General features: G+C 55.0%; 1 long non-coding RNA gene across 1 annotated transcript; it reads left to right on the top strand.

Annotated features, from left to right (window-relative positions):
* Positions 1-2,790: 2,790 nt before the first annotated feature.
* On the top strand, positions 2,791-4,430 carry LOC143173291 (uncharacterized). The gene is made up of 3 exons (XR_012997521.1): positions 2,791-2,852; positions 4,123-4,225; positions 4,328-4,430. It is a non-coding gene; the product is annotated as an uncharacterized LOC143173291 (long non-coding RNA).
* Positions 4,431-14,869: the final 10,439 nt, after the last annotated feature.

Raw genomic sequence — 14,869 nt, 5'->3', positions numbered from 1 at the left:
CATCAGAGAGACCGTGGTGGAGCAGCAATCAAGCCTCACGCAGCTGCACGACCGCGTTCTCGGTTGTGCCGAAGCACTAGGCCCAAGTGCCACCACTCTCCCAGGGCGATGCCAGAGGAGGCAGGGGTCATTCGCAGCGAGTCAGCAGGAGGTGCTGCGCCTCCTGGGACTGGCACGAGAGCTGTGCAGCCTCTCGTGTGGCGAGGAAACCTCCCCAGGCTGGGAACCCTGGCTCACAAACAGCCCTCCTCCACCGGGCTCCACGGTCCCGTCAGCTGTCGCCATGGGCCAGGCAGCGTGCTACCGGAGAAGCACGAGCACTGCCAAGAGCAGGACTGTGAAGGGGAGGAGGGCTACCAGCCAGCACCACCAGGTCCCGCGGAGGCCAAAGCTCTTCTTCTCCCTGTTCAGTCAAAGCAAGGGGTGGATGAGATTGGGTGCCAGGGAGACAGTGATGCTGGGGGGGACAGTGGTCTGCGCAGCCCCCTCAGTGCCCCTCTGACTTGGCCTCTGCCTTGGGAAGTGAATGGGGAAGCGAGCACCAGCCCCGGGAAGGGGCTTCAGGCCAGCCCGTGCCATCCTGCTGCTGACGGCTCACAGCCGAGCACATGATGCTGGAAACCTGCCTGCCGCCTTCTCTCCCTTCCTCAGCACTACAGGAGAGGTTGTCTTCTCGCCTGCATAAGCCTTCCCTGAAAGACCAGTACCAAAAAAGGGTCTTAAAAGCAAGCAGAAGTGACTCGTGCAAAACACTTACACCCGGTGCCTGCCCGTGACATTCCGACACGCACAAAAAAAAGCCAGGAAGGTTTCTGTGTGCCTGCCTGCCCAGCTCTCACACCAGAGAGCTGGGACAGAAGGGCCTGGGAGCTGCTGCTGCAGCAAAAGGAAGGGACAGAGCTCTCTCTTCTGGAGACAGGAGGTGGAGAGGGACCAGGGACCCTTGCTGGGCCATATCTGAAGAGCATGCGGCAGCATGCAGGCGGCCAGCCAACAGTCCCTCCTGTGAGGAGCAGCAAGGGCTGGCTGGTCCCTAGGGGAAGGGGAGCGGGGAGTTGCCCAGCGCAGGCAGTGCCCTCACCACCGGCCTGCACCAAGGCCTACTGTTGCTCCAGCAGTGATGGCCTTTGTTGTCGGGCCTTTCTTTCTGAGGCACGGAAAGAGACGCTGTCTTTCGTTGCTGTGGAGGGCTACTGTTGCTCCAGCAGTGATGGCTACAGCTCTCTTGCAGGTCCCGGTGCGGACTGATTGAAGTCGCTCGTGATTGAAGACGCTTCTGATTTTAGGTCACGTTAAAACCAGAGGCGCTCTAAAACCAGAGGCCCTCTCTGTTGCTCTTGTTCCTCACCACCCACGTACGGTCAGCCAGCGACTGCTGCTCCCTATCTTTCCCCAGCTAAAGGGGAGGAGAAACCTGTATAAAAAGGCAGGGGGTGACAGGAAAAGCCCCAGATGCCGAGGGGACTTGGGACAGCTATCGCCAAAGGTTTTGCCTTGTCTGAACCCGTCGGGGGACTGGAAACAACACGCCCTTCTGCCTAGCATTGCCCCCAAGTCAGCGTCTGCAGCAAAACTCTACAATTACGGTGTATAAGCAGCGCCGCAGACACTGGGGAACAATGTGGGGACACAGCACGCAGGCAGGTCATACATCCGCTCCTCCCTCCCGGCCAGCTGGCAGCACTCCTTCTAGTGGCAGAATTCCTCAGGCTCGTCCCCTCTGGCTGCCTACCAAGGGCTTGGGCAGGAGAAGGGTTTGCATCCGGAGGTTACCTTCCGCGCTTCGCACTGAGGCACCTGTAGGTTTGTGGCAGACCTCAAAATTGCGGGCATAGCTACCGCTGTGCTCACTGAGATGGGCAGGAGCTCACTGGCGAATTCTCCCCTCTGGGCCTCCGTCCTGCTCCCCATCGCCTTTTGCTCTTCCTCCGTCTCCATCCTGGAGGCCATCGCTGTTCTGTCCTTCTCCGCCTCCTTGTCCTCATCCACATCCCTCTGTTTCTCAGTCTCTCTGGATTGTTTCCCATCCTTCTCTTGCTCTCTGTCCCGCTCTCTGTCTCTGCCTCTCCCTTTCTCTCTCCCCTGTGCCCCTCTGTCCTGCTCCCTGCCCCATCTCTCTCACTCCGCTCTCCTCGTGCCTTTTCCCTCTCTCTGACCCCTGGCCCGCTCCCTCACCCTGCCTGTGACAGTCCGTCCCTCTGTCCTCCTTCCTGCCCTTCTTCTTCTCTGTCCCCCTCTCCTGCTGCTTACCACTACTTTTACTCCTGCACCCTCCTGTCCCCTCCCCCTCCATCTCCTCCCCGCTCTATCCCTCTGCCCGCTCCTCACCAGTAGTTTGCCTTTCTCCACTCCCTGCCCAGCTCCCCCTGCTCTCCCCGTCCCTCTGTCCTGCTCCCGTCCCTCTGTCCTGCTCCTGTCCCTCTGTCCGTCTCCCGTCCCTCTCCGGGCACCCCACCGCCCTGCCCCACCCCTCTCTGCCGCTCTGTCCCTCCCTCCTCCTCCTCCCTGCTCCACCAGGGCTCCAGGGCCTGGGCAGCCCCGCGGAGGTGGCAGCCATGGGGCCTGCGGGGGGGCGGGGCCCAGCCGGGGGACGGTGTCCCCGCAGGGTCAGGCAGCAGGAAGGCGTGCCCCGCGGCATGCCGGGAGCTGTAGTCCTGGGGCACGGGGCTGCCGGGCGACCATGTTCCGTCCCGGGGCATGCCGGGAGCTGTAGTCCTGGGGCACGGGGCTGCCGGGCGACCATGTTCCGTCCCGGGGCATGCCGGGAGCTGTCATTCCCCCCGCCTCAGCTTCCCGGCAGCCCTGTTGGTGACGGGAGGTGCAGTCTGTGCTCCAGCAGTGGCCCAGCTGAGGTGAGGGCTGGGGCCACCGGTGAGGTGACCGAGGCCCTTGTGCGGGTGCGGGGATGTCTGCTGCCCGCTGGCTGCCCGGGGATGGTGGGGGGGCTCCAAACTGCCCGGTACGACGGGCTCCCGGTCAGCTGGAGCCGGGCCCAGCCGGGGCAGCCCTGGGAGTGACCCGAGAACTGTGGCGGGGAAGGAGACGGAGACAGACCGCCGCCCCCCCAGGCACAGGCACCGGGCTCCCCGACTCCCAGAGCCGCCCCAGCCCCGCTCGCCCCCTGCAGCTGCCCCGGCCGCCTCTCTGTCCCGCTGCCCGTCACAGTTTGTTTTCTTCCAGTGCTGTCCTGCTCCCCGTTCCTTTTTTCTCTCTCTGTCACTCTGGCCTGCTCCCCGTGTCAATTCTTTAATGCCGCCATCTCAGTCCTGCAGCACATCGCTATTTTTTTTCCCTCTTCCATCCCTTTGTCCTGCTCCCTGCCCCTGTCCCTGTCTCTCTTTCCTTTTGTTCTGCTGCCCATCTCTGTGCTCCAGCCCATTGCCATTTTTTTCCCCCTTCTCGGTCTCCTTGTCCGAATCTGACCCTCTCTTTATTTCTCAGTCCCTTTGTCCTGCTCTCTGTCCTTCTTTGTCACTCTTCACCTGTATGCCCCACTCCCTGTCCCTGTCTTTCTCTATCCCCCCTTCCTTCTGCTTCTCCTTCCCGCCGCCCCCCCATGCCTCTGTCCTGCTCCCCGACCGTACCTTTTCTTCCTCCATCTCTCTGCAGGGCTCCTCATCCCGATTTCTCTTGATTTCTCCATCTCTCTAGCCTTTTCCCTGTACCTGTCTTTCTTTCTCGGCTCCCCTGTCTCCTCTCTCGCCTTATTTTTCTCTTTCTAGTCCTCTGTCCTTCTCCCCATCAGCTTAAACGGAATGAGCAGGTGTCCCTGTGCTCTGGTGTTTACCTTGCATTGCCCTAGGGAAGATGTGTGTTTTTAGGGCTAGGGCTCATTTGGAAGCTGATCTCCTTATGGAGACGGCGGAGCTCGGCATAGTTAAAGCAGAGGTTATTCTCAGCTGGTGCTCTGTGCCTCTTGTTGAAATTTCGAGCAGGCTGTGGGCCTTATTTTGAAGGAAGGTTTCTTGTTCTGCGCTTACTGCTCCTCGGGATGCTGCACAGGAGTGGTGTTGGGGTCTGCAGGGACAGGTGGGACCTGCTGTGATTCCTCGTAAACGTGAACTGGGCTTGTCCTAATGTACTCGAATAAACCAGACTAACTGCATATGGTTTTCTTCGCAGACCCAATTCCAACCAACGTGCTCGGCGCTAATGAACAAGAGACCGTGCGCTACTTTTCCAGACGTCACTGGCTGCAAGTTAGCTGAGCGCATCACTTACTCAGGTAACGGTGCAGTTGGTCTGTGATCAGGGATGCGTACCTGCACGACAGTGCCTTCATGAATGTTCTCTGGTCTTGCCGCTTCAAAGCCCTTCCTTCTTCCAGAAACTTCAAGATGGCATTTCTTATTCTGGGCTTCGGGCTGGAGTTGGACCTACTGTTGAATGGCTGATATAACGGGCTCAATAAAATGTGAATGAGAACCCCGCTTTGTTGTTGTTGTTGTTTTCTAACAGTGTCAGAACTTTGGTAAGCAAGAGGAAGAGTGGTTGAAAGAGTCTGTTCTTTGAGAGTAACGTATTCCCGTGGCGTGCCCATCTTTGCATGGTGAAGGTTTCCTCCCTGCAGTATGGTTTTGCTGGGCTGCGAGGCTGTTTGGGAGTAGCAGAAGTAAGAAGTTTCATCTTTCAAGGTAACGAAGCTGTAGCAAAACTAGCAGGAAAAGCTAGTTTCTTCCTAGAGTGCTGTCTGAGAAAAACAGTAGCAAGTAGAGGCCCTTGCAATTGGCTTTTTTATGCAATCTTCCTACGGAGCTTTTGGTATGGATTGACTTCTGGGAAGTAAGACCTGAGTTCCTGTGCACTCTCATACGCAGTGCTGCCTCCCAAAGTAGGCCGGCCCTCTTCCACTTCTGCTCCTTCCACGCTCGTATGGAACAAGGAAATGCAGGAGTGTGCAGATTCAGTAATTTGCTGGCAACGGGTGTTCGCTGGGGAGGCCTGGCGTAAGGCGTGGCCCAACGGGGCCGTGAGGTCTCAGAGCCCGTGGCCGCAGCAGCAGCAGCACGGTGTGAGAGTTGGGGGGCCGTGGTCCTCACCCGCCTCCTCCTCTTCCTCCTCCTGGTGGCCCTGCAAGCCCAGGACACCCAGGCTGCTCTGAGACGAGCACAGGGAGCAGGTAGGCGGGCAGGGGGACAGCACCCAGCCCCAAGCAGTGCGGCGTGGCACCCACCGCACCTCAGCGGGGTGGCAGTGGGGCCAGGGCTAGGGCTGGGTCCGGGAGAGCAGCTGAGCCGGGCTGGGCCAGGCAAGCCAGGCAGGCACCATGGTGCGGGCAGGGGGGGCAGACACCCCGCGGGGAGGTGTGGAGGGTCTGCGGCCACTTTGGGGGTGTTTTCCGGGCAGGCGAGGGGGCCGGGAGCAGTGGTGCGGGGTGAGAGACCTGGGCACTGAGTCCCTGTGGCTTTCAGCCTCGGGGACGTCCCGGAGCGGCGTGCTCAGATGATGTCTGCTCGGGAAAACAGGAGCGTTTCTGCTCTAGTCCTGCAGCCCTGCTCCCCTTGGACGAACTGCAGGTCCCTGGCCCACAGGAACACGCAGGGGTAGCACTGGTGCAGCCTTTCACGGGCTCTTGTCCACGAGAAGCGTAGACAATTGCTTTTTCCTCCAGTTCTTTAGCGTGGGCTTCCTCTGTGCGCATGGAAGCTTCTCTGATCTGTGCTTGATTCCAGATGATGGCATTGGCAGTGCTTATCGAGCTTCTCAGCTGGATCCTGCTTATGGGGAGGCGATCCTTGGGGGCGTCCCAGAGGTAAGTTATCAATGTCTGTCTGCTTGAGGGAATAAACACTTATGTTTCAATAGGTTATTCATGTGCAATTTTACCTAAGATCCTCTTAAGGCCTTCCAAGAGCTTTTTGTGCCTTGCGGGCGTTGCCCAGATGAGTCATGAATATTTCTTTGCCTGAAGACCTGCTAGGTCTCAGAGAAAAGGTCACCCATGTTCCTTTTTAGCTGTGGGAACCAACACCTTGGTATGTGTGCCATGTCATTACCTCACCCCCTTCCAGTCACTGCAGGTGACTCAGGAAGAAGCAGATCAGAACATGCAGTGGAAACTCTCCTCACCTGTGTTTGATTACGTGTGTTTGGTTCCTGCAGTCCTTGTTGATCAAGCCACTCAGTGGAATCCTGTTCCTGAGCCCGGGTGGTATCCCGGAGGTAAGTATTCAGTCTTCATTTGTTACTGGCCTTTTGTCTTTGTTAATACTTGGTTTCTTATTTGTTAATCTTTTGTTGTGATAGTTCAGCCTTCCAGTGGCCAGCAGGCTCTTCTCTACAAGAGTGGTGAATGATCATTTTTTCCTCTGGTGCTCCATGCTCCCGCTGTAGTGTGGGCTTCCTGTTGTGTGGGTGAGAGGTCTCCTGGTAAGAAGGCCCTGAGAGGCCCTGTGTTTGTCCGTCTGGTCCTTGAGGGGTGTTGCACGTGGCCTGGAGACAGTAGTTTGAAAGCTGCCAGGTCCCAGCCAAGAGGTCACAAGGCCCCTCTGAGCTTTGGAAATCTCAGCCTGCATCTGGGTCCCGTGTTGTTGCCTGCCCCGCTTCCAGTCACAGCAGGTCACTAAGGAAGAGGTAGATCACAACACGCAATGGAAACGTCTTCCATCTCTGCTTGATTAGAGCTGGCCCTGTAGACAACGGCTACTTGACTTCTCAACTTGAGCCTGTCCGTGAGCCTCAGGGCGATCCCACAGGTAAGTCCCTTGAACGAATGAGCACTTACGTTTTAATTTTCTGTTCACGTGAAATTTAACTTACTACTTTCTTGGCTGATGCTCGGGCACGCAGAAGAGCAGAGAGGGAATGGGTCAGGCTCAGTGATGTGCCCCAGGGGGCTCTGCCTTGTGAAGCTGTCTTTGCCAGCTGCTCCGCCCCTGTGCTGCTTCCAGTGCTGACTGCGAAGCCAGCAGGCATGTTGGGGTTGAGCTTAGAGCTGGTGCGAGCTCCAGGGAGTCCTTTCTCCCGACAGCTCCGTGCCTGGTTAGTGGCCACGGCAGGCACCTGGTAAATGTTTGCAAGATGCTCCTGAGTGGCACGTCGTGGCTTTCTACTTCCTTTGAGAGCTGCCAGCTCAAAGCCCAAATGTCAGGCAGGCGCCTCTGCAGGTGTGAGAGTGTCACACGCCTGCATGTGTGTGCCATGTCATTACGTGACCCCCGTCTATGTTCCGCTATTCAGTTATGACGGTGTAGATCGGAACATGTGATGTTAACTTCTCAGGGGTGTTTGGTTGCAGATGTGGCCACAGGGAGGGCTTTTCCAGCTCCTTGGCTGGATCCCGGGCTGGATCCCAGCTGGCAGCCCAAGAGCGAGTAGTCAGTCTTTATTGACTTCACAGAACAAGCACTCCTTTTCAATATTTTGTTCATGTGACATTTGCCCTCATACTTTCTGTTGATGTCCTCGAAGAGGAAAGTATAAAGCTCCTATAGGGAAGTATTCCCAAAAGATATCTCAAGTTCCAAAGGAAATCCTGAAAGACTTGGAGAAAGCAGCCCCTGGTTGGTACGTTTCACGCTGTTAACCGTACGACTTTGGAAGCTGAAGTTTCAGATGCGTTTGTGGACGTGCTGTAGCCTACGCAGCAGGAAGGGATGAGTCAGAGCCTGGCTGCAGTGCCACTCGATTTCACAACTGGAGTGGGCTGGTGAGCCCCAGAGATGGTCCAGCACAGCGTCTGCTACCAGTTGTGGTTCAAGCTGAGTGCCAGGGGCAGCTGCTGCCCCAGTGGTAGCATTACTGGTCAGAGCTGCTTTGTGCAGACGCTGGTCTCCAGATGTCCGGAACCGGCGTGTGCTGCGTTTGTGTTCAGCTCGTGCACAGCCCGGCTTGCAGCTGGGCAAGTTGAAGGCAGGAATGACATCCCCAGAAATCTTGGCTGCCCTTTCCTAATGTTGGAAATCGGGTGCAGATGCTGATTCTGCAGGCATTTCTGTTTGTGATGGACTTTCAGCCTGCAGACTGATAGCTGTGGTGGCACGAGTATGACTCTTGGTGGTGCTCCCGGAGTGCGTGAGGGACTTGCGGAGGAGCTAATTGCTCACGAGGCATGAGAGGGCCAGCACGCTGCCAGTCGCTGGAGGGGAGAGGGCCCTTGGGCAGTGGAGAGCCTGCGCAGGCAGATTTCAGTGGCTGGGACCGGCAGGCTTTGCCTGCGCTGCAAGCGGGATTGATACCCCGGCTGGGATCAGAGCAGCCCAGGCTTCACAGCCTGGTCCGGCCTCGTTGCTGTCCTTGATGTCTGTGGACTCTCGGTGACACCGCGGGCTCAGGGGCGGGCCGGAGCTGGACACCCAGCTTGAGGCTGGCCTTGGGTGGTTCGTTTGGTTAACTCAGTCTTGGGTGGTTTAGCTCCCCGTTTCTAATTACATTTCAGAAAACTTGGCTGTGGTTTTCTTCTTGTTTTGGGGGACAGTGGGCTCTTCACTGCCGCTTGTGAAAGTGCCCGGAAGATGGTTGCAAGAGCTTGGGGTTCAGTCCACCGTGTCTGTCTGTAATCCTTCTTGTGTGATGGAGTTGGCAGGGTGGGATGTGCTTCTCAGAAGGGCTCTTTCCCCAGCTGAACTGGCTGCGGCTTTTTCCCATCCTCTTTGAAGGATGTAATTTAGCATCATTTTGCAGTTTGCCAAAAATGCACTACATGTAACGTGAACAGGAAGGTCCCATGCAATTTCCTGGTTTCCCAGCAGGTCAGGTTTTGCTGTCTGTACTGGTAAAGTGGAAAGCATCACGTGCTTAATTTTTTCACGATGAATGACACATTGTTTGGACTAGATGCACCCAGGCTTTGTTTTTAAGCTTTATTATTGTCTTTGGAGAGTATCGCCCCCTGAAGGTATCGTGTTCCTGCTGAGGAACGGTTCCTTCTCCTTAAACTGTCCCGCTTTCTTTCTAAAGAGACGGACCGTGAGACCGTGCAGAAGGAGGCCTTTCGGAAGGGAAGCAGTCACACAGTGCCAGTCTCAGATGAAGAAAGAGAGGCAATGCAAGAAACCGGCACGCCAGGTAATTGCTGTCCCGTGGTCACCCGGTATCACCAGTCAGAATCACTGTGTGCCTGCAGGCTCTTCCCCCGGAGCCCGCTCTTGCACATCATGCCAGCAGCCAAAGCTGGAAGTGTTAGTGCAGAGAAGGTGTTGTCAGCGAAGCCAGGAGCTGCTCTCTGAGGACGACTGTTGTCTCTGGCGTGTGGAGGTTTTTGCCAGCAGCGTGCCAGAGAGACAGTCGTAGACCTCTCTGGATGCGGTTAGCGATTGCTCACCTCCCACCACACCCAGTTCCTAGGAATCTGGGAACTTTGCCCTTTTGGGAATGAGGCCATCTGAGGGCTACAGCCCAGCCCTGTGCCGTGCTGTCCCGGGGCCAGCCTTCCCCCAACGTGTGCATCGGGGCTGGGGGTGACGAGCAAGCGGCACCGCAGGAGCCAGGCAATAGCCCGTGGGCTGGATCCCATCTTTTGGCCTCAGAGACATCCTGGAGGGGAGTGCTTGGGAGATTTCCGCTTGGGAGAACAGGAGCATTTCTGCTCTGTCCCTGCAGTGCTCTCCTTGGATGAACCGCAGCTCCCCAGCACGCAGCCCTGGCCTGCAGCCCGGAGGAACAGCCAGGGGTAGCGCTGGTGCAGCTGCTCACTGGCATGCGGGCTCTTCTCCCCGAGAAGTTTAAACAATCCTTCTAAGGTGCTAAGACACCAGAGCCAGAGGCACCAACCACTGACAAATAAACTCTCCGGGGCATGTGAAGTAGTACCCTGTGAGATTATCTGTAGCGCAGAGCACAGTAACGTGTGGCATTGCCTCTTCTCCTCCTCCAGGGGCGGAGGCTGGGAAAAAGGCTGAGGCTGCTGATCACGAAGAGCTGCGCAAGTACTATATCCCGGGGACTGCAGCAGCCTTGGGTGTGCTGCTGCCTGGGACAGTGGTGTCTTGCATAGTCATTTCACGGCGGAGGAAGAGAGACCCGTGAGTTGGCTTTTCCCCAGAGTGAGTTATTGCTGCAGTTGGCAATGAAGTATTTGCAGTTAGAGTATCCTGGAGTGCCAAGGCAGCTGCTGGCAGTACTCTGCTGAGATTTCTGCTGTACCATTTTTTAACTGGCCTCCTAATTGCTATCAACGAGTAGTCTTTTCTGAAACCCCTTTGTCCAGAAGGACCCAGAGAGATGAAGAAGCACTGGGACAAGCCGATACTGACTCTGCCTGGAAAAGTGACGATCGAGCTAATGATAAAGGCAAAGCAGAGTCAGGAGAAGGAACAAGAAAGGGTGAGATTGCCCAAGAAAATGAGATTTTCAACAACAGCTCCAGCCCATCCCCGTGGACCTTTGCAGCAGAGCTCGCCCAGCTGTACAGGAACGTGAGCGCAGACGCCTCGCCTCTGCCCACTTGTCCCAGCTGCTCTCTCACTGACGATGCCTCTTCACTGGACACCTGGATTTCTCTGGACTCACCTCAGCCTCACCCCTTCCGGCGTCCCTGTTACCAGGACCAACAGGGGTACTGTACGTCAGAAGATGATGCTTTTTTAGAATAAATAATACATTCAAGGTCAGGTTGGACGGGGCTCTGAGCAACCTGATCTAGTTGAAGATGTCCCTGCCCGCGGCAGGGGGGTTGGACTAGATGACCTTTAGAGGTCCCTTCCAACCCAAACTATTCTACGATTCTATGAAATTGTGCGCAAATGTGAAGGATCACCAAGAAGGGGGAGGAAACCACAGCCAGAACTGCAACCGACCCAAATCCAGGAGAACCCCCCCCTGCCCGCGTGGGACATCGGTTTAGAGCAACGAAGATTAACACACCACTGACCATAAGTCTGCACCACCTGCACGGGACAAGCATGTGCTGGTCCTGCACGGGACAAGTACATACCAATTATGTGAGCAATAGTAATTGATTAGCCCACCCCTTCACGTAAGTAATTGGATTGGTCTACACAACTGTACTGTAACATCTGTAAACCCTGCTTTCTTCCGTATTGGGGTCCCCCATGCATTAGGCTGGGGCACTGCTATGCACATCGCTAAAATATTAAAGAGTAAATTCCCTTGGTAATTCTATGCTAAGCATCCTTGCCTCCCTCCTCGGCCAGCGAAGAACTGGCTTTTACACCACCCAACTGCTTGGACACTCATGGAAACACCAGCTCTTTGCTCCTTGACATACTGACGCTTGTGCTGCTTTCTCCTGATGCAAAAGTACAGGTGAGCACAGCAGCCAAACATGAGCAGCCTTCACTGATGCTTACTGCATCACTGACTGCTTACAGCCTGACCTCGGTGCCGGGGAAGATTATGGAGCGGCTCATCTTGAGGGCGCTCACAAGGCATGAGCGGGACAACCAGGGGATCCGGCCTAGCCAGCACGGGTTCATGAGAGGCAGGTCCTGCTTGACCAACCTGATCTCCTTCTATGACCAGGTGACCCGCCTAGTGGATGAGGGAAAGGCTGTGGATGTGGTCTACCTGGACTTCAGCAAGGCCTTTGACACTGTCTCCCACAGCATTCTCCTCGAGAAGCTGGCGGCTCACGGCTTAGACAGGTGGACTCTGCGCTGGGTCAAAAACTGGCTGGACGGCCGGGCCCAGAGAGTTGTGGTGAATGGAGTTACATCCAGTTGGCGGCCGGTCACAAGCGGTGTTCCCCAGGGCTCAGTACTGGGGCCGGTCTTGTTTAATATCTTTATTGATGATCTGGATGAGGGGATTGAGTGCACCCTCAGTAAGTTTGCAGACGACACCAAGTTGGGTGGGAGTGTTGATCTGCTCGAGGGTAGGAAGGCTCTGCAGAGGGACCTGGACAGGCTGGATGGATGGGCCCAGGCCAACTGTATGAGGTTCAACAAGGCCAAGTGCCGGGTCCTGCACTTCGGCCACAACAACCCCATGCAGCGCTACAGGCTTGGGGAAGAGTGGCTGGAAAGCTGCCTGGCGGAAAAGGACCTGGGGGTGCTGGTCGACAGCCGGCTGAACATGAGCCGGCAGTGTGCCCAGGCGGCCAAGAAGGCCAATGGCATCCTGGCCTGTATCAGAAATAGTGTGGCCAGTAGGAGTAGGGAAGTGATCGTGCCCCTGTACTCGGCACTGGTGAGGCCACACCTCGAATACTGTGTTCAGTTTTGGGCCCCTCACTACAAGAAGGACGTTGAGGTGCTGGAGCGTGTCCAGAGAAGGGCAACGAGGCTGGTGAGGGGTCTGGAGCACAAGTCTTATGAGGAGCGGCTGAGGGAACTGGGGTTGTTTAGCCTGGAGAAAAGGAGGCTGAGGGGAGACCTCATCGCTCTCTACAACCGCCTGAAAGGAGGTTGTAGCGAGGTGGGTGTTGGTCTTTTCTCCGAAGTAACAAGCGATAGGACGAGAGGAAATGGCCTCAAGTTGCGGCAGGGGAGGTTTAGATTGGATGTAAGGAAAAATTTCTTTACTGAAAGAGTGGTGAAACATTGGAACAGGCTGCCCAGGGAAGTGGTGGAGTCCCCATCCCTGGAGGTATTTAAAAGACGTGTAGATGAGGCGCTTAGGGACATGGTTTAGTGGGCCTGGTGGTGTTGGGTTGACGGTTGGACTCGATGATCTTAGAGGTCTCTTCCAACCTCAATGATTCTATGATTCTATGATTCTATGATTCTATCCTACTATGCTATTACTGGCATCAGAGAAGTGTCCAAAATACTGCCCATTTGCTTCCTTTAATTTTGTAAGCTGTGTGCTCTGTGAGCCAATCCCAGCTGCAAGCCCCAAAATGTTGATCTTTTCCGCAAAGCGAGGAGGGAAATTAATGATCTGGCTTGCAGCTTCCAGCCTTGAAGTAATGGTGTAGGACATGCTGACCCGCCTTGCACGGGCCTGACTCCCAGGAAGAAGGCAATATTATTACATTCCAGTTTGATCTTGACTGCTGTTAATCGATGTGAGAGCTCTGTCCCTTCACTCTGCTTGAGCTGCTAACTAACCCCATCAAGCTCTGGCTGCTGGTTACAGGTGACTTGGCGGGGATAATTACACTAACAAGACGGTCAGACTCTGAAGGGGCATGGCACAACTTCAGAAATGTTTGCAAGCCTTCCGAATACCAGACACTGGAGTCCAAACCCAAAGCAAGTCCATGAGCCGTGACCGCTTGCCTAAGTTTGGCAAAATCTGTTTTAACCAAACCAAGTTGCTGGGCTGGAGTCTGAGCTGTCCCATGGGGATGAGCAAGGGCAAGCCAAATTCCCTCGCTGGCTGAAATAGCCTCAGCAAGGCTCTCTCTAACGGTACCACTCTACCAGTCACGGTCTCGGTATGGGTGTGACTGTCTGTAATGGTATCGCTGTCTCTGTCCTGGTACCAGGATCTGTCACGGTATCGGTGATGGCATCTGTAAAGGCCTTGGTCTCTGTATCGGTATGTGTAATGTTATCGATGTCTGTAACGGGATCAGTATCTGCAGTGGCATCTGCAACAGTTTCTTCAACTGCAGTGGTACCTGCAGCTGCAGTGTGACTTGCTTTGCCAATGGCATCTGCAAAGGTATCAGGAGTGGTACGGGCATCTGAAATGGTGCCTGCAGTGGTATTTGAACCTGCGATGCCATCTGCAAAGGTTTCTGCGTCTGGAAAGCTATGTGTGCAACTCTACTGTTGGCTGCAGGTCTCCAATGCAGCCATCACTGCGGAGGCAGGTACCATTGTGGATAACATTGCCAATGCTGTTGCAGATGCTGATGCCATTGCAGATAGCAGCGCTGGTGCCAGTACTCCCTGTGTCTTCAATGGCATGTGCAGCACTACCTGGGTGTGTAACGGCTCCTCCCTCTGTAATGGTACCCCTATCAGGAATGAGATCAGTGTCTGTATTTATAGGTGTAATGGAACGTGTACTCGTGTCTGTGGCTCGTCTTGTGTCTGTAATTGTAGGTGTAATTCTGTCTGTGACTGTACTGGTCTCTCTTATGGTGGGTGTATTGTGTCTGTACCTGCCATTGCGTCTGCCATTGCACCTGGCATTGTATCTGCAATTGAATGGGTGTCTTTCAAATGGTATTCTGTCCGTGGGTGTATCTGCAATGGCATTGTCAATGAAATCTGCAATGGCCTCTGCATCTGCAACGCTGCCTGCAGCTGCAAAGATACCTGCATCTGCAAAGGTCTCTGCACCTGACTTTGCCTCAGCAATGGCGTCTGCAGTGATTTCTCCAATGGTAGCTGCAGCTGCAGCAGAATCTGCAGCTGCAGCGTCTGAAATGGCGTCTGTATCTGCAATTGCATTGGTTTGGTGTCTGCATCTTCATCATTGTCAGGAACGGCATGCACATGCCATTTCAGATGCAGATGCTACTGCAGATGCCGTGGCAGATGCCATAGGAGATGCAGGTGCCATTGAAGGTACGATGGCAGATGCAGATACAATTTCAGATGCAATGAAAGGTCTCGGTATCGGTGTCTCTGCCTCTGTTGGTATCGGTGTCTGTAACGGTATCTATATGGGTACCTGCATGTCTAATTGTACCTGTATCTGCGTCCGTACTGGTATCTGTATGTGTACCTTCACACACTGCATGTGGAGCAGTACCTGTTTGTTTAACGGCACCTCTACTGGTAATGGTGTCACAAGCGGTAGCTGTAGTTGTAGGTGTAATGGAATGTGTGCTTGTGCCTGTGACTGTACTTGGCTCTGCAATTGTACATATAATTGTATCCTTATCTGTAATTGTGTCTGCAACTGTACGTGTAATAACTGGTGTGGCTGTTCATGTGCCTGCAGTTGTGCATGTTACGGTGTCTGTGGCTCTAACTGTATCTGTCATTCTATAGGGTTTATGCCTGTATCTGCAATTGAATGTGTGTGTGTCTTTAATTGTAACGGTGCCTCTGTGTGCTGGTTTGAGCTG

Source organism: Aptenodytes patagonicus, unplaced genomic scaffold, assembly GCF_965638725.1.
Source record: "Aptenodytes patagonicus unplaced genomic scaffold, bAptPat1.pri.cur scaffold_43, whole genome shotgun sequence".
NCBI lineage: Eukaryota > Metazoa > Chordata > Aves > Sphenisciformes > Spheniscidae > Aptenodytes > Aptenodytes patagonicus.
This window is presented reverse-complemented; position numbering and strand designations above follow the sequence as displayed.